At 38.8% G+C, this 18,637-nt stretch overlaps 1 protein-coding gene across 3 annotated transcripts in view; it reads left to right on the top strand.

The window, feature by feature from the left end:
- The window catches only part of cilp (cartilage intermediate layer protein, nucleotide pyrophosphohydrolase), a 75,865-nt gene that overhangs the window by 44,243 nt on the left and 12,985 nt on the right, over nt 1-18,637 (top strand). The window contains exon 2 of one of the 3 annotated variants that reach the window (XM_034191552.1): nt 7,226-7,321. The gene's annotated coding sequence lies outside the window, so the exon portion shown is untranslated. Of the gene's footprint in view, nt 1-7,225; nt 7,322-12,249; nt 12,272-15,684; nt 15,930-18,637 lie in introns of those variants that run through there. The other 2 variants (XM_034191567.1, XM_034191575.1) reach the window with 2 other exon arrangements.

Here is an 18,637-nt window from a genome sequence, read left to right as displayed (position 1 = left end):
AAAATACCTCATTGGATACATGCTATAAAAGGAAATCATCTTTGACCTTTCTTATCTTCGTGTATACTCGTACACATTTCTCTTCTTCATTTTTAAATTGTACATAACTCGTTTGACCATCACATGCACATTGTACACACTGCCTGCAGCTTCTGACTAACTGTGCCAGCTCACTGTTGCAAGATGAGTTTGTGAGAAGGCTGACGGGCTACTTTTTAAGTTTCACGGATGTAAACAAGAAGACATCCAATATGGCGGACGTTACCGGTAACCGCTAACGTTTAGTACTGACTCGGTACACTGTTGGCTACTGATAAGCCAGTTTTGAGTTTAAGCACCACAGGGGCTGCTGGGTAAATTCAAATGTTATCACAAACACAAAACGAACACACGAAAAATTAATAAATAAGAAATAAAACCCAAAACACTGTCATCAAAAGCAGTAAATCGCAGTATTAGAAGTCACAGTTTATATTATATATTTATAAACCAGTAAGGGAGCTATGGCTCACCCTTATTGTGTTCACAAACACAAAACAAATGCACGAAAAATAAATAAATAAAAATACTGAGTTTTGAGATGCTTACATACCATTTTTGTCCACAGTGTAACATCTTGTCTCTTTAGGCGGGAGCGGGCCACGGCCTCAACTTTATCTAAAGTCTTTTAGTGAAGTTTTGGGCTGGTGGGTGGCCGGCGATCACCTTAGTATTCTTCTGTTTTTCTTGTTGCTTAATGCTGACAAATTATACTGTATTTGTTGTCTTTCTGATCTGTTTGAGGTGTGGCTCCATCCAGAGATTTGACTCCAGTCTGCTTGAGGTTTCTTCCTCAAATCATTAGCAGGAATTTTTCGTTACCACTGTCGCCTGTGTGCTTGCTGTGGGGGTTGGTAAGGTTAGACCTTACTTGTGTGAAGCACCTTGAGGTAACTTTGTTGTGATTTGGTGCTATATAAATGAAATAAATTGAAATTGAATTCTTACCAGCACTTGTGTGCTTTGACCTGTGAACCAGAATTGTTTGCTAGCTTTCTGCATTCATAAACAGGAGCTAAGATGTATGATTTTAGGGTTTACAAACATTTACAAACACCGTTAAATTTACTTTACCAGCAAAAACAATATTAGCAGACTGAAAGTTAATGGAAACAATTGGTCCACTGATGGTTTTCAAAGTTAGCTGAAAAGCTCATCCGTTAACAAAAACATTAGCCTTGCTAATTAGCGATTAGCAGAACTGTGCCCACCACTGCTCATTTGACAAAACGTCATTCCAGCAGCACCCAATGATTCTCCAGAGTGACCTGTTCCAGTCATCCTCTTAGTGTCCTCTTACCACTGCACTTAGCAACATACTCAACTTTAGTTTTTGTTGATCTGTACCGCAAACTCTTTCTCTTTCTACATGATATCAACACACCAAAGCTGCACTTGACCGCTCCTTTGTGGGGGGTATGGTTATGGTTAGACTTAAGGTTAAAAATAGTAAGCAAAATTTAACCGTGTCACGAAAATGTGATGCATCTCATGACGTTATCACAACAAAAAAGGTGAATAAATATGAGACTGGACCTCCACATTGAAAGGAGCCAGCTGAGGTGGCTCGGACATCTTTTCCAGATGCCCCCTGGACGCCTCACTGGAGAGGTGTTCCGGGCACGTCCCATTGGGAGAAGACCTCGGGGAAGACCCAGGACATGCTGGAGGGACTACGTCTCTCGGCTAGCTTGGGAATGCCTCGGGGTTCCCCCGGAGGAGCTGGGGGAGGTGTGTGTGGATCGGGAGGTCTGGGCGGCTTTGTTTGAGCTGCTGTCCCCCACGACCTGACTCCAGATAAAGCGGAAGAAAATGGATGGATGGATGGATGGATGGACTGGTTTTTGACTGTGTGACATCATCATATGACTTCTGTGTGACTTCATTATGCATTCTTATGAATCATAAATTTTGCTGATCAACATATGCTTTAGATCATCCATCTAGGCTTCTTGCTTTTTGAGATGTACAAAACAGGTGTCTTTTAGACCGTGTTTTCCTTCCTTATCATCTGTAGACATCTATCCAAGTAATATTCCCACCATGTTTGATCCATCTAGGTTCTTGGTTGGTGAGATATACAAAAACAAGATGCACCGCGTAAACGTTCACCACTAGTTTCCAATTTCACAAAATTTTACCTTGGAACAAATTTTCAAGGTCAAAGTCCTGTTATCATAAGATAAATTACATGTGATCAAATATCAGGAGTATGTATTTAATTCATGCACTTGACTTGAGGTTTTTGTGGTGTTGTCAGGGGTTTTTTTTTTTTTTTTGGTTTCTGAATTCTTTTTCAGATCATTTTCACAGAACCTTGGTTATTTCTGCTATGCACAATTTGTCATTGCTTTTTGGCACTTTGTTTCTGACTGATAAGATAGACAAACAGGCATAAAATTGGAACCTCTATCCAATTTTGTTGGTGTAGGTAAATGCATAACAGAAAAATGACAGTGACTGAGGCACTTTTGATTAAGATATAATGTAAAATATACATTAAATGGGGGTTTCAGTGTTAAATTTAAATGGCCACAAAATCTGTAATCTGGATCAGATCTGGATCAAACTTTGTCAGGTGATAGTGAGTGCCAGACAACACCTTACTTTCAAATATGAGAGTGATTGGAGCATGTTTGATTAAAATATAACGTTAAATATACATTAAACGGGGTTTTCAATGTTAAATTTAAATGGCTACAAAATCTGAAATCTGGATCAGATCTGGATCAAACTTTGTCTGTTGATAAATTTTAGTTTTTTTTATTTAACCTTTATTTAACCAGGAAAGTCCCATTGAGATTACCAATCTCTTTTTCAAGGGAGTCGTGGCCAAGACCGCGGCACAGATCACACCAATTCAGGACATTACAAACAATTTCATAACAATTTCATAAGAGTATTTAAAAACTTTACAATCCATGGCTTTCGTTTCCAAACCTTTGAGCAAAAGTTTAAACTGGCCTATTGAAAGCAGTTTCTTTAATTTCCAGTCTTTTTGTAAATTGTTCCATGTTGTGGGGGCAGCACCGCTGGACTGATAATATTGCACACCGGGCATTTGTCCGCTGGCCTGATGGCCTACTGGCCTGCGGATTTTTTTTTTTTTTTTTTTTTGTAGCAGCTACGACTCGTCATCACCTCTTAAAGCGCGGTGATAACAGCACTGAGCTTTACAAAGACATTTTTATGCTTTTTTCCTCCTTTATTTAGAATTCTGAGCTGAGCTGCTCCGTATCTGCACGTTAAAACAGCTGATCCTCCGCCACACGTCAACAACTAACACTATTTTCCACTCAAATGCACCTACACTCTCTTTCTGGGGAGCGCATGATGTGAAAACGCAATAAAACTTTCTGACCTGTAAATCTGGTCATGTTTTCTGCATAAATAAATGTTATCCATTCTTTGTGCTCAAACGCCAAAACAGGGGCGAATCCAGATGGAATGGGGGCGTGGGGCAAGGATGTCCCCCCCTCACAACACCCCTAGATTAAAGGTCCAGTTTTGAAGCCTTTTTTTACTACAACTACTAATATTGCTTAAAATAATAATAATTTCGACAAGTTAAATGTTTAGAGAAAATTTAAACGTTAGAAAAATGTTAGAAAGAATTTAATTGTTACATTTATTAATAATGTAGGTTAGAAATTACAAGTTTTACTGTTACAGTGCTGTCAACAGTTACATATGAGGTCAAGAAAGAGGTCTTTATTTTCCTTTTTTAAAACAAGTATATATTTTCATTGAAGTCAAGAAAGGGTGACTATAAAGTGAGGCAGGGACCACTACGGCCAAGTGAAGGTTAACTTCAGCTTTAACTGATGAACAGCAACCTAACTTGTTCATAAATCAGACATCTGTGTGTGAGAGAGACATTCTGATCTTCTGGTCAGACGTCCCTGAGCCTGGTTCTGCTGGAGGTTTCTTCCTGTTAAAAGGGAGTTTTTCCTTCCCACTGTAGCCAAGTGCTTGCTCACAGGGGGTCGTTTTGACCGTTGGGGTTTTTCATAATTATTGTATGGCCTTGCCTTACAATATAAAGCGCCTTGGGGCAACTGTTTGTTGTGATTTGGCGCTATATAAAAAAAAAAGTTGAAGTTGAAGTAAAGTGCTGTCTAACTGGGTCACTCAGATATGAATTAAGGTTGGATATTATTTTCGTTCGTGCTAACTCTGCCAGTCACGTAACCTAGCCTAGCAATGTAACCTGTGCAAATGGTGTGCATGGCTAGCTACCATGCTGTCGCCGCCAGGTTGTTTCTTTATTCTTTATTCTATTTGTGTGACGGTCGTGTGTCGGTCATACGTCCCTGTCTAAAATGTATTTTCCCAAGTCCTGGCATAATTTCACCTACCTAACATTTTACTTTAAATTGAGAGTCATTCTCTAAGTTGATTAGCAACACAAATTGGTAATAAAAGAAATCCTTGATGTTACTTGTAGCTTGTAGTGAGATAGACAACTGTCTCCATCTTGTGGCCTTTTTGTGTATTGCAGTTTCAAAAGTTCAACCTTTGTATCCACTCATTGATCCAGTCATCCAGTCATTTCTTGCTTTATATGATGACTTTTATCACACAAGTAATTATATATTATTTATAGTATAGCCTACAGTATTTCTATAACAAATGTTTTTATATAATTTCTATTTCTAAATTTAAGTAACAAGGCTGAATGAAATGACGGCTTATTATGTCTAAAAAGTAATGTGACCTACTGTCAATAGATCGTACTTTTGATAAGCCTATGATAACTGTATTTCGGGAGAACTTTTCATAATGCTTCTTATAGTGTTAAAATGTATGTCTCCTGGTGCACATTGATCGGTTAAGGGACGAAAAAAGAAAAAAAAAAAAACACACTGTCACAGCAGGCTTAATTTTTTCGATACCTGAAAAAATGCCCGGCCTGAAAAATTTCCCCAGTCCAGCCCTGGGGGGCAGAATACTGAAATGCCACCTTACCAGCTTCTGTACGGACACTTGGTACAGACAATAGCAGTGCATCTTGTGAGCGCAAAGAATACAGTCCAACCGCTTTTGGTTGAATATATTCACACAAATATGAAGGGAGCAGGCACAGAATACCCTTATAAATAAAGGCATACCAGTGAGTGAGTCTACGATTATCCAATGCTGGCCAGCCCACACATGCGTAAAGTTCACACTGGTGTGTGCGAGGCTTACAGTTTGTAATAAACCGCAACGAAGCATGATAAACAGAATCCAGTCATTTCAATACTTGAATTGGGGCATTAATATAAATGAGGTCACCATAATCCAGAATGGGTAAAAATGTTGCAGCTGCAAGTTTCTTTTTTGCATTGAAGGAAAAACATAGCCTATTTCTGAAGTAAAAACCAATTTTCAGCCTCAATTTCCTAACCAAATGTTCAACATGTCTTTTAAAGCTAAGACTGTCATCAACTAAAATACCTAAATATTTAAAAGATTTAATTCTTTCAATTTCTGTCCCTTGAAGAGTGACAATTGGAAGATTTATCTGCAGATTGCTCTTTGTTTTGGAAAATAGCATCAACTTGCTCTTATTTGCGTTTAAAGAAAGATCCAGTTGTAGAAACATGTTTTGAACTATATTCAAAGCATTTTGGAATGTAAAAACACTAGCACTAAGAGTTTTTGCAAAACTATAGATAACCATATCATCAGCATAAAAATGGTAATTAGTGCCCACAAGATCCTGGCCAACAGTTCACATAGATAGTAAATAGGAGTGGCCCCAAAACGGAGCCTTGGGGCAGTCCTTTAGTTAATGAAAGAATATTAGAACAAATATTATCTGATTTAACACATTGGGACCTGTCAGTGAGATAATTACAGATCCATCCAACTGCCTTTTTTCAATATTGATCAATCTCTCTTTGAGTAAAATATGATTTACAGAGTCAAAAGCTTTTGACAAATCAATAAAAAGCACTGCATAATGTTGCTTATTGTCAAGAGCTGTCAAGATATCATTGATCACCTTTAATGTTGCTGTTATGATACTATGACCTTTCCTAAAACCTGACTGGAATTTCTTTCAGCTGTTCATTTATTAAGGATTCCAATTTTTTTTGATGAGATGCAAAGTTTTGAAATTGGCCTGTAATTATTTAATATTGTTGGGTCACCACCTTTGAATAATGGTGTGACAAAAGCAGATTTCCGAATTTTGGGAATTTATATAAAGGATAAATAAAATAAAGGATACCATCTTACATAATGCTCTCAAATATAAAACAAATTTGATCTTTTTTTTTGACAGTTATGAATTTTTTAACATTCTTTCAGTGATATTCAGTGAAATATTTCCAATATTTTTCCTGACTTTGACCTTTGACTTATGACCTTGAAAACTGAATTAGTTCTTGCCTTCAGTAAAAGTTTCATAACTATATGTGAAAAATTGTGGGCTCCAGGCTGTTCACAAACAGACAAACTAACAAACAAACACACAAGGGTGGAAACATAACCTCCTCCAACTTTGTTGGCGGAGGTAAAAAGGTGTCTTTGGGATCATACTTTACTCTGAGCTTTGACCAACCTACTCCAAAATCTAATCACCTGTACATATCTATCAAAGTAATATTCTCACCAGGTTTGAAGGAAATCTGTCCAGCCATTTTTGATTTATCTTGTCTGCAGACACACATGCCAGTGAAAACAGTAACCTGCTTCACCGCTTCCCCAACACGCAGGGCAACAAGGTTTGACACATGACTTAAAATTATATAAAAACGCTAAATTTGGTGTCATCAATGAATTTCTATAAATTTGCTGTGTTCCAGGAGTAGTCGCTTAAGTTGATACCGCACAGAGCATGTCTGTCTCACAGTGAGACACATTCTGCTGAGAGGAGCAGGACCTCATGTGGCAGCTGTTGTTCTCACGTCTAAAGGTGTTGCAGAGACATGACACATATGAGCATCAGCAAAAATGAAGTTGGCAGATTTCTTTATGAGATATTTTCCTCTTGGGGCACTCTGGGATTCAAACCAATTTCTTTCTTGATGTGCAAACCCTCCCCTGGTAAAACAAACTTTCTGCTTTCAAGAGACTTTCCATTTTTGTATGCTACAAGATGATGTACCATCCAAAAAGTCAGAACATGTTGACACCTGAATGTCTTAGTTATTTCCTGTGAAACGTATTTTGTTTGTTGTTGTTGTTGTTGTTGCAGACCTACAGGAAGCAGGACGGGGTTTCTGTTTCCTCCATCTGTGTGTTGTCGGGCCCCTAATGGCAGAAGCAGAAGCTGCTCTGCATACTTTCACTGGTAGAGACATTACATTAATGTCCTCCTCTGCCGTCGATGGACATTCTGGTTGTATTGTCTCACGGTGATACAAAGATACTCCATGTGCGTTGTTTTACTAATCCACAGCTCTGCTCATTGTATGTTTTAATCCCGTCATTCTGCTATAATTACCTCCACCACTGAAGTTGGATGAAGATTATGTTTTCACCACTGTTTGTTTGTTTGTTTGTGAACAGCCTATAACCCACAATTTTTCATATGTAGTTACAAGACTGTTACTAAAGATTCATATCTTGATAAGCAAGAACTGATTCAATTTTCAAGGCCACAAGTCAAAGGTCAAAATCTTGGAAAATTGGGAAAAATCCCTATACTTTAACATTGAATTAATTTTCAAAAATTCATAACTGTCAAAATCAATTTTCGTTCATATTTGACAACATTATGTAGAATAGTATCCTTTATCGACTGACAAAGTTTGTTCTGGATCTGATCCACATTACAGATTTTATTGCCATTTAAATTTAACATTGAAAACCCCATTTAATGTATTGTTTACATTATATCTAAATCAAACATGCCCCAATCACTCTCATATTTGAAAGTGAGGTGCAGACTGGCACTCACTATCACTTGACAAAGTTTGATCCGGATCTGATCCAGATTACAGATTTTGTGGACATTTGAATTTAACATTGAAAACCCCATTTAATGTATACGAGGTCTATCAGAAAAGTATCCTACCTTTTTATTTAAAAAAAAAACTATATGGATTTGAATGACGTGTGATTACACCAATCATGCTTGAACCCTCGTGCGCATGCATGAGTTTTTTCACGCGTCGGTGACGTCATTTACCTGTGGGCAGGCCTTGAGTGAGATGTGGTCCCGCCCTCTCGGCTGAATTCCTTTGTTTCACACGCTGCTCGAGACGGCGCGCGTTGCTTTAGCAAAATTTTTTCTGGACCTGTGAGGAATATCCGAGTGGACACTATTCGAGAAATTAAGATGGTTTTCGGTGAAAAGTTTAACGGCTGATGAGAGATTATGGGGTGTTTCTGTCGGTGTAAGGACTTCCCACGCAGCGGGACGTCGCGCAGCGCTTCCAGGCGCCGTCGTCGGCCTGTTTCGACCTGAAAACATCCTAATTTAAGGCTTAATTCACCCAGGACGTCGTGAGAGAACAGAGAAGATTCAGAAGAGGCCGGCATGAGGACTTTATGCGGACATTCCACTGTTTAAGGACATTTTGTAATGAAAGACGTTTCCGTGACAACTCGGCGAATCTGTGTGCGCCGCGACAGGAAAAACACCTCCGTGTTGAAAACCATTTGTAAAATTCAGGCGGCTTTTGATGGCTTTCAACAAGTGAGTAACTGAGAAATTGCTTAACAGCTTGGGCATGTTCCAACTTGCCCGTTAAGGTTTCCAACGGAGGTGTTTTTCCTGTCACGACCCCCCGCGGTCGGGTCCGGCCCGACATGCGACTCTGCCCGCACATTCTTTCATTAAAAAATGTCCATTAACAATGGAATGTCCGAATAAACTCCTCATGCCGACTTCTGAAAGTTCTTTGTTCTCTGACGACTTACTGGGTCAACAGAGCCTGAAATGTGGAAGTTTTCAACTTGAAACGGCGAGACACTGCCGCCTCGAAGCGCAGATCGCCGTCAGGCGCCGTGGGCCGTCCTTACGGCAACACTACCAGACCAAAATCTCTCATCAGCTGTTAAAATTTTTACTGAAAACCAGCTGAATTTATAGAATGGTGTCCACTCAGTTGTGCCTTACAGTTTTGAAAAAAATTTGATCAAACAAAGCAGCAGTCTCTGAGCCATTCCTAAACAATGAAAAAAACAACGAGAGGGTGGGCCACTCCTCACTCAAAGACTGCCCACAGGCGAATGACGTAACCGACAGGTGTGAAAAAACTCTCGCATGCCCGCGAGGGTTCAAGCATGTCTGATGTAATCACATGTGATTCAAATCCATATGGTTTTTGAAAAAAATAATAAGGTCGGATACTTTTCTAACAGACCTCGTATTTTACATTATATCACTAGCAGTAAATCAACAGGGAAACAAAGAGATTACTAAGCCCTGTGCGTCACTACAGGTGGTGATGGAAGGTGATGGTCTAGTGGTTAAGCAAGTGGGCTTGAAACCAGAGGATCCTTGGTTCAAATCCCAGCCTAACTAGAAAATCACTAAGGGCCCTTGGGCAAGGTCCTTGATTCCTTAGTTGCTCCCAGTGTGTAGTGGGGCCCTTGCATGGCAGCAGCCTAACATCAGGGTGAATGTGAGGCATTGATGTGTAAAGCGCTTTGAGCGTCTGATGCAGATGGAAAAGCACTATATAAATGCAGTCCATTTACCATTTAGGAAAGATAGTTCCATACTACACCAGTATGCCAGCAGGGGTGGTGGCCAAGTGGTTAGTGTGTTTCAGTGTGGAAGGTTCCCGGTTCTATCCCCACCCCTGCTACATTTCTCCATGTAATGTGGAGTTGCTCCAGGAAGGGTATCCAGCATAAAACGTATGCCAAATCAGCATACAGATATCCACCTTGGATCTGCTGTAGTGACCCCGAATGAAAACAAGGGAGCAGCCAAATGGATTTAATCGTATACACCAGTATGCTAGCCATACGAGAGGGAGAATAGATGCGTCTTTATTCTGAATTTGAATATCTCTATGAAATTTGACAGTTTTTATCTCTGCAGGGAGATAATTCCACAAGACAGGCACATGAGAAGGCCCTGTGGCCTGCTGACTTTTTTTTTAATCTTAGGGAAACAAAGTAGCCCTGCCCCCTGGGAACACAGAATGCGGGCCGGTACATAGGGTGCAATTAAGTCAGCTCGGTAGGGAATAATTTTATAAGTTAGTAACAGAACCTTAAACTCAGACCTCACAGAGACAGGAAGCCAATGAAGGGAGGCAAAAGTCACTGTATTGTGTTCAAGCTTTCTGTTTCTTGTTAAAATTGTGACAGCAGCATTTTGAACCAATTTGAGACCCCAAATGCTGGACTGCGGTAAACTGAAGAATAGAACATTGCAGTAGTCCAGTCTAGAAGAGACAAATGCATGGATCAAAGTCTCTGCATCAGCCATAAACAGGATGGGATGAATCTTCACTACAAAGGTGGAAGAAAGCAGTAATGTGATTTTTCTGATGTGCAGGTCAAAGGACACTGTGGGGTCGAAAATCACCTCAAGGTTCCTCACTTTGTCAAGTATCATGTATGACACACGAGTCTAAGTTAAACATTAGCTGGTCAAACTGATGACAATGTCTTGCTGGACCAAGGACCATCATTTCACTCTTCTCCGAATTTAAAATTAAGAAATTTCTAGAATCCAGCTTTTCACTGAAGCAAGGCAATCCTCTAAAGTCTTTATATGTACGAAATTACCAGCAGTTATTGGCATGTACAACTGAGTATCATCAGCAAAGCAGTGAAACGTATTCTCATAACATTGCGGTATATGCCCAAGGGGTGCTATATAAAGGGAGATGAGCAGGGGGCCTAAGACGAATCCCTGTGGAACCCCATATTTCATCAGAACAAGGTTTGAGGTGATGTTACTGTACAGGACACAGTGAAAGCAACTGGTTAGGTAGGATGTCAACCATACAAGGACATTCCCAGCAATTCCAAAGTGATTCTCCAAACTATCGAGTAGTATATGATGATCCACCGTGTTGAGCACAGTGGTAAAATCTAACAGTAGCAGAACCGTGGTGGTGTCACTCTAAATCCATTGAAAGCAGAAGCACATTAAACAATTAGAGCTGTCTCCGTGGAATGATGTGATCTAAATGCAGACTGCAGTGGCTCAAAGAGGTTATTCTCAGTAAGGTGGTCCATAAGCTGTTGTGAAACTACTTTTTCAAGGAGTTTGGAACAAAATTATAGATTTGATATTGGCCTATAATTTTTCAGGAGACCAGGGTCAAGGTTCGATTTCTTAAGTATTGGTTTAATCACTACAGATTTAAAGCATTTAGGAACAGATCCTGAAGTTATTGACAGGTTAATAATTCCAGTACAGTAGGCCCAAGTGTAGGCCACAGTTCGTTAACAGTTTAGTTGGTATAGGGTCAAAAAGACATGTGCATTTAGCAGAAATTACAAGTTTCATCAGTGTTGGTACTATGAATGATGTGCAGAGTGGAGGCAGAATCTGAATGGACTGGGATCATGTGTAGACCTGCAACTGTGCTGATTAGCACATGATCCCAGTCCTGACCTGACCTCAAGATGTAGGATGCACTGGTCCATCATAACATTTGTCCATCTTTCTGTCCAGTCATCTATCCATCCATCCATTTATTCATTCATCTATACTCTGTGGATTTGCGCTATGCATCTTAGAGTGTGCGCCATAGAGCATCAAGATAGGGCCCATAATGGTGAAATGTTGCAAGACTTCCTTGTTTTCTAAATAATCTGAACCAGAAGCTTTATTTATTGCCAAAAAATTACAGCTCAACTTAGGTCTAGATAAAAATCTGACTATGTGCTGAGTTTTTTTTTTTAACCTTTTTAATAATGGAGTTAAACTTGGCATCACAAAGCATGCGGCACTGCCTGTCTGTGACATACTGACTCTGTTGTTCACTTATAAACTCGTGTAACAGAAAGGTTAATTAAAAAGCAGCGGACATCAGCATTAATCTTGAAAACCGAGGGTGGATTTAATAACGCCAGCTTTTGCTATAAGTGTCCTTCCTACAAATGTAAGTGATCTAAAAACCATTTGGTGTCATGTTGGTACAACGAAGGAGATGGATTAGAACAGTGCAATCAAAAGATACTTCGGCAGAGTCAGAGGAAGGAGGGCTTCAGGAGAGGAGTGTCTTAAAAAAGAGGGAGGAGAGAGAAATGTGAGGCAGACATAAAGAAATGCAAAGTTCCCATCAAAATCTGCACAAATATTTAAAGCAGGATACTTCACGAGGTAAGAAAATGTCCATCTTTACAGCAGTCAAACCTTATAGAAAATTAGCAGATGAAAAATGTTTTAGTGCATGTATCATTAAAACAGGTTCAGTAATGTCTGGATTTAAGATTAATTTTTACACTACAGCTTTTTCCACTTTTTTGCTTTCATGTGAGAAATAATACTTCAATGTAATATATTTTGACCAGTTCTAAATAGTGTGAGTTATTTTACAAATGCTCCATCTTTACTGTAAAACTTTGAAAAGTTAAAGTGAAAACATGAAAACCTTGCGTGGGTGTCTGGATTTGTCCGACGATGCAGAACTGTTTGAGCGCTCCCCTGACATTTGCTGATAGGGAACACAGATGTGTAATCTGACCACGGCTCCATCCAGCTTTGTTGTAGACACGGAGATCTCAAAAAAAACAAAACAAAAATGTCTACTATTCTCCCAGATTCTTTATTGGAGGAGGTTATGTTTATTTGGAGGTTATGTTTTTACCCCTGTTTGTTTGTCTGTTTGTCTCATTATGAACAGCCTGGGGCCCACAATTTTTCATATACCGTTATGAAATTTTTAGTGAAGATTCATATCCTGATAGGCAAGAACAGATTAAATTTTCAAGGTCATAGGCCAAAGGGCAAAGTTAGGAAAACTTGTAAATTTGGGAAAAAAATCCCTATCTTTAACATTGAACGAATTTTCAAAAGTTCATAACTGTCAAAAAAGATCACATTTCTTTCATATTTGAGTGCATATGTAGCATGGTATCACTCTCATATTTGAAGATGAGGTGTAGTCTGACACTCACTATCACCTGACAAAGTTTATTCTGGATCTGATCCAGATTACAGATTTTGTGGCTATTTAAATTTAACACTGAAAACCCCATTTAATTCATACATTATATCTTAATCAAACGTGCCCCAATTACTCTCATATTTGAAGATGAGGTGTGTAGTGGGGCCCTTGCATGGCAGCAGCCTAACATCAGGGTGAATGTGAGGCATTGATGTGTAAAGCGCTTTGAGCGTCTGATGCAGATGGAAAAGCACTATATAAATGCAGTCCATTTACCATTTAGGAAAGATAGTTCCATACTACACCAGTATGCCAGCAGGGGTGGTGGCCAAGTGGTTAGTGTGTTTCAGTGTGGAAGGTTCCCGGTTCTATCCCCACCCCTGCTACATTTCTCCATGTAATGTGGAGTTGCTCCAGGAAGGGTATCCAGCATAAAACGTATGCCAAATCAGCATACAGATATCCACCTTGGATCTGCTGTAGTGACCCCGAATGAAAACAAGGGAGCAGCCAAATGGATTTAATCGTATACACCAGTATGCTAGCCATACGAGAGGGAGAATAGATGCGTCTTTATTCTGAATTTGAATATCTCTATGAAATTTGACAGTTTTTATCTCTGCAGGGAGATAATTCCACAAGACAGGCACATGAGAAGGCCCTGTGGCCTGCTGACTTTTTTTTTAATCTTAGGGAAACAAAGTAGCCCTGCCCCCTGGGAACACAGAATGCGGGCCGGTACATAGGGTGCAATTAAGTCAGCTCGGTAGGGAATAATTTTATAAGTTAGTAACAGAACCTTAAACTCAGACCTCACAGAGACAGGAAGCCAATGAAGGGAGGCAAAAGTCACTGTATTGTGTTCAAGCTTTCTGTTTCTTGTTAAAATTGTGACAGCAGCATTTTGAACCAATTTGAGACCCCAAATGCTGGACTGCGGTAAACTGAAGAATAGAACATTGCAGTAGTCCAGTCTAGAAGAGACAAATGCATGGATCAAAGTCTCTGCATCAGCCATAAACAGGATGGGATGAATCTTCACTACAAAGGTGGAAGAAAGCAGTAATGTGATTTTTCTGATGTGCAGGTCAAAGGACACTGTGGGGTCGAAAATCACCTCAAGGTTCCTCACTTTGTCAAGTATCATGTATGACACACGAGTCTAAGTTAAACATTAGCTGGTCAAACTGATGACAATGTCTTGCTGGACCAAGGACCATCATTTCACTCTTCTCCGAATTTAAAATTAAGAAATTTCTAGAATCCAGCTTTTCACTGAAGCAAGGCAATCCTCTAAAGTCTTTATATGTACGAAATTACCAGCAGTTATTGGCATGTACAACTGAGTATCATCAGCAAAGCAGTGAAACGTATTCTCATAACATTGCGGTATATGCCCAAGGGGTGCTATATAAAGGGAGATGAGCAGGGGGCCTAAGACGAATCCCTGTGGAACCCCATATTTCATCAGAACAAGGTTTGAGGTGATGTTACTGTACAGGACACAGTGAAAGCAACTGGTTAGGTAGGATGTCAACCATACAAGGACATTCCCAGCAATTCCAAAGTGATTCTCCAAACTATCGAGTAGTATATGATGATCCACCGTGTTGAGCACAGTGGTAAAATCTAACAGTAGCAGAACCGTGGTGGTGTCACTCTAAATCCATTGAAAGCAGAAGCACATTAAACAATTAGAGCTGTCTCCGTGGAATGATGTGATCTAAATGCAGACTGCAGTGGCTCAAAGAGGTTATTCTCAGTAAGGTGGTCCATAAGCTGTTGTGAAACTACTTTTTCAAGGAGTTTGGAACAAAATTATAGATTTGATATTGGCCTATAATTTTTCAGGAGACCAGGGTCAAGGTTCGATTTCTTAAGTATTGGTTTAATCACTACAGATTTAAAGCATTTAGGAACAGATCCTGAAGTTATTGACAGGTTAATAATTCCAGTACAGTAGGCCCAAGTGTAGGCCACAGTTCGTTAAACAGTTTAGTTGGTATAGGGTCAAAAAGACATGTGCATTTAGCAGAAATTACAAGTTTCATCAGTGTTGGTACTATGAATGATGTGCAGAGTGGAGGCAGAATCTGAATGGACTGGGATCATGTGTAGACCTGCAACTGTGCTGATTAGCACATGATCCCAGTCCTGACCTGACCTCAAGATGTAGGATGCACTGGTCCATCATAACATTTGTCCATCTTTCTGTCCAGTCATCTATCCATCCATCCATTTATTCATTCATCTATACTCTGTGGATTTGCGCTATGCATCTTAGAGTGTGCGCCATAGAGCATCAAGATAGGGCCCATAATGGTGAAATGTTGCAAGACTTCCTTGTTTTCTAAATAATCTGAACCAGAAGCTTTATTTATTGCCAAAAAATTACAGCTCAACTTAGGTCTAGATAAAAATCTGACTATGTGCTGAGTTTTTTTTTTTTAACCTTTTTAATAATGGAGTTAAACTTGGCATCACAAAGCATGCGGCACTGCCTGTCTGTGACATACTGACTCTGTTGTTCACTTATAAACTCGTGTAACAGAAAGGTTAATTAAAAAGCAGCGGACATCAGCATTAATCTTGAAAACCGAGGGTGGATTTAATAACGCCAGCTTTTGCTATAAGTGTCCTTCCTACAAATGTAAGTGATCTAAAAACCATTTGGTGTCATGTTGGTACAACGAAGGAGATGGATTAGAACAGTGCAATCAAAAGATACTTCGGCAGAGTCAGAGGAAGGAGGGCTTCAGGAGAGGAGTGTCTTAAAAAAGAGGGAGGAGAGAGAAATGTGAGGCAGACATAAAGAAATGCAAAGTTCCCATCAAAATCTGCACAAATATTTAAAGCAGGATACTTCACGAGGTAAGAAAATGTCCATCTTTACAGCAGTCAAACCTTATAGAAAATTAGCAGATGAAAAATGTTTTAGTGCATGTATCATTAAAACAGGTTCAGTAATGTCTGGATTTAAGATTAATTTTTACACTACAGCTTTTTCCACTTTTTTGCTTTCATGTGAGAAATAATACTTCAATGTAATATATTTTGACCAGTTCTAAATAGTGTGAGTTATTTTACAAATGCTCCATCTTTACTGTAAAACTTTGAAAAGTTAAAGTGAAAACATTGCGTGGGTGTCTGGATTTGTCCGACGATGCAGAACTGTTTGAGCGCTCCCCTGACATTTGCTGATAGGGAACACAGATGTGTAATCTGACCACGGCTCCATCCAGCTTTGTTGTAGACACGGAGATCTCAAAAAAAACAAAACAAAAATGTCTACTATTCTCCCAGATTCTTTATTGGAGGAGGTTATGTTTATTTGGAGGTTATGTTTTTACCCCTGTTTGTTTGTCTGTTTGTCTCATTATGAACAGCCTGGGGCCCACAATTTTTCATATACCGTTATGAAATTTTTAGTGAAGATTCATATCCTGATAGGCAAGAACAGATTAAATTTTCAAGGTCATAGGTCAAAGGGCAAAGTTAGGAAAACTTGTAAATTTGGGAAAAAAAATCCCTATCTTTAACACTGAACGAATTTTCAAAAGTTCATAACTGTCAAAAAAGATCACATTTCTTTCATATTTGAGTGCATATGTAGCATGGTATCACTCTCATATTTGAAGATGAGGTGTAGTCTGACACTCACTATCACCTGACAAAGTTTATTCTGGATCTGATCCAGATTACAGATTTTGTGGCTATTTAAATTTAACACTGAAAACCCCATTTAATTCATACATTATATCTTAATCAAACGTGCCCCAATTACTCTCATATTTGAAGATGAGGTGTAGTCTAGCACTCACTATCACCTGACAAAGTTTGTTCTGGATCTGATCCAGATTACAGATTTTGTGGCTATTTAAATTTAACACTGAAAACCCCATTTAATGCATACTTTACATTATATCTTAATCAAACGTGCCCCAATTACTCTCATATTTGAAGATGAGGTGTAGTCTAGCACTCACTATCACCTGACAAAGTTTGTTCTGGATCTGATCCAGATTACAGATTTTGTGGCTATTTAAATTTAACACTGAAAACCCCATTTAATGCATACTTTACATTATATCTTAATCAAACGTGCCCCAATTACTCTCATATTTGAAGATGAGGTGTAGTCTAGCACTCACTATCACCTGACAAAGTTTGTTCTGGATCTGATCCAGATTACAGATTTTGTGGCTATTTAAATTTAACACTGAAAACCCCATTTAATGCATACTTTACATTATATCTTAATCAAACGTGCCCCAATTACTCTCATATTTGAAGATGAGGCGTAGTCTAGCACTCACTATCACCTGACAAAGTTTGTTCTGGATCTGATTCAGATTACAGATTTTGTGGCTATTTAAATTTAACACTGAAAACCCCATTTAATGCATACTTTACATTATATCTTAATCAAACGTGCCCCAATTACTCTCATATTTGAAGATGAGGTGTAGTCTGGCACTCACTATCACCTGACAAAGTTTGTTCTGGATCTGATTCAGATTACAGATTTTGTGGCTATTTAAATTTAACATTGAAAACCCCATTTAATGTATACTTTACAATATATCTTAATCAAACATGCCCCAATTACTCTCATATTTGAAGATGAAGTGTAGTCTGACACTCACTATCACCTGACAAAGTTTGTTCTGGATCTGATCCAGATTACAGATTTTGTGGCTATTTAAATTTAACATTGAAAACCCCACTTAATGTATACTTTACATTATATCTTAATCAAACGTGCCCTAATCACTTTCATATTTGAAAGTGAGGTGTAGTCTGGCACTCACTATCACCTGACCTAGTTTGATCCGGATCTGATCTGGATTGTGGATTTTGTGGACATTTGAATTTAATATTGAAAACCCCATTTGGTGTACATTTTGCATTATATCTCAGTCAAAAGTGCCTCAATCACTCTCATTTTTCTGTTATGGATTCACCTACACCACCAAAATTGGATGGAGGTTCCAGTTTTACTGGCTTATTCTCATTGCTCAACTTTGAAATCCTTAAAGAAAAATTCTTCCTAGAAAGACAAGACTTTTTCTCATATTTACAAATGTGGAACATTGTTAATAAAAAGAGAACACATCTAGCTGGAGCAAGTACGTATATTCTGTAAGTAATCATATTATGCAAGAACATATTAATAACTATGCTTTGTAATTTGGAGATTCAGAAAAATGTGGCTCAACTTCATACAGGTCTCTTGTTTTTTTCACAGCAATTTGTAGAATTTTGTCATGTGATGCAAATGTCAAAGATGAGCAGAGCTGTCAGTGGTCTGATTACCTATAATGGGCCTCATAAAAGAACATTTTCATAAGATTTTCAAGTGTACCATGTCAGACTCAGGAAACAATCACAGCTTCAGATAATTGTGTAAATGAGTTGTCAACACTCTGAATTCCACCACTGAGGACAGTGAAATAGTATCAACAACATCCCAACAATACTGTACAGTGGAACCTCGGTTTTAGAACTTAATTGGTTCCTAAATGTTGTTCTTAAGCAGAGTTGTTCTTTAACCAAAACAAATTTCCCATAAGAAACAA

This window comes from Thalassophryne amazonica, chromosome 2 (assembly GCF_902500255.1).
Source record: "Thalassophryne amazonica chromosome 2, fThaAma1.1, whole genome shotgun sequence".
Taxonomy (NCBI): Eukaryota; Metazoa; Chordata; class Actinopteri; order Batrachoidiformes; family Batrachoididae; genus Thalassophryne; species Thalassophryne amazonica.
The sequence above is the reverse complement of the archived record's forward strand: the minus strand, read 5'-3'. Positions and strand labels throughout refer to the sequence as shown.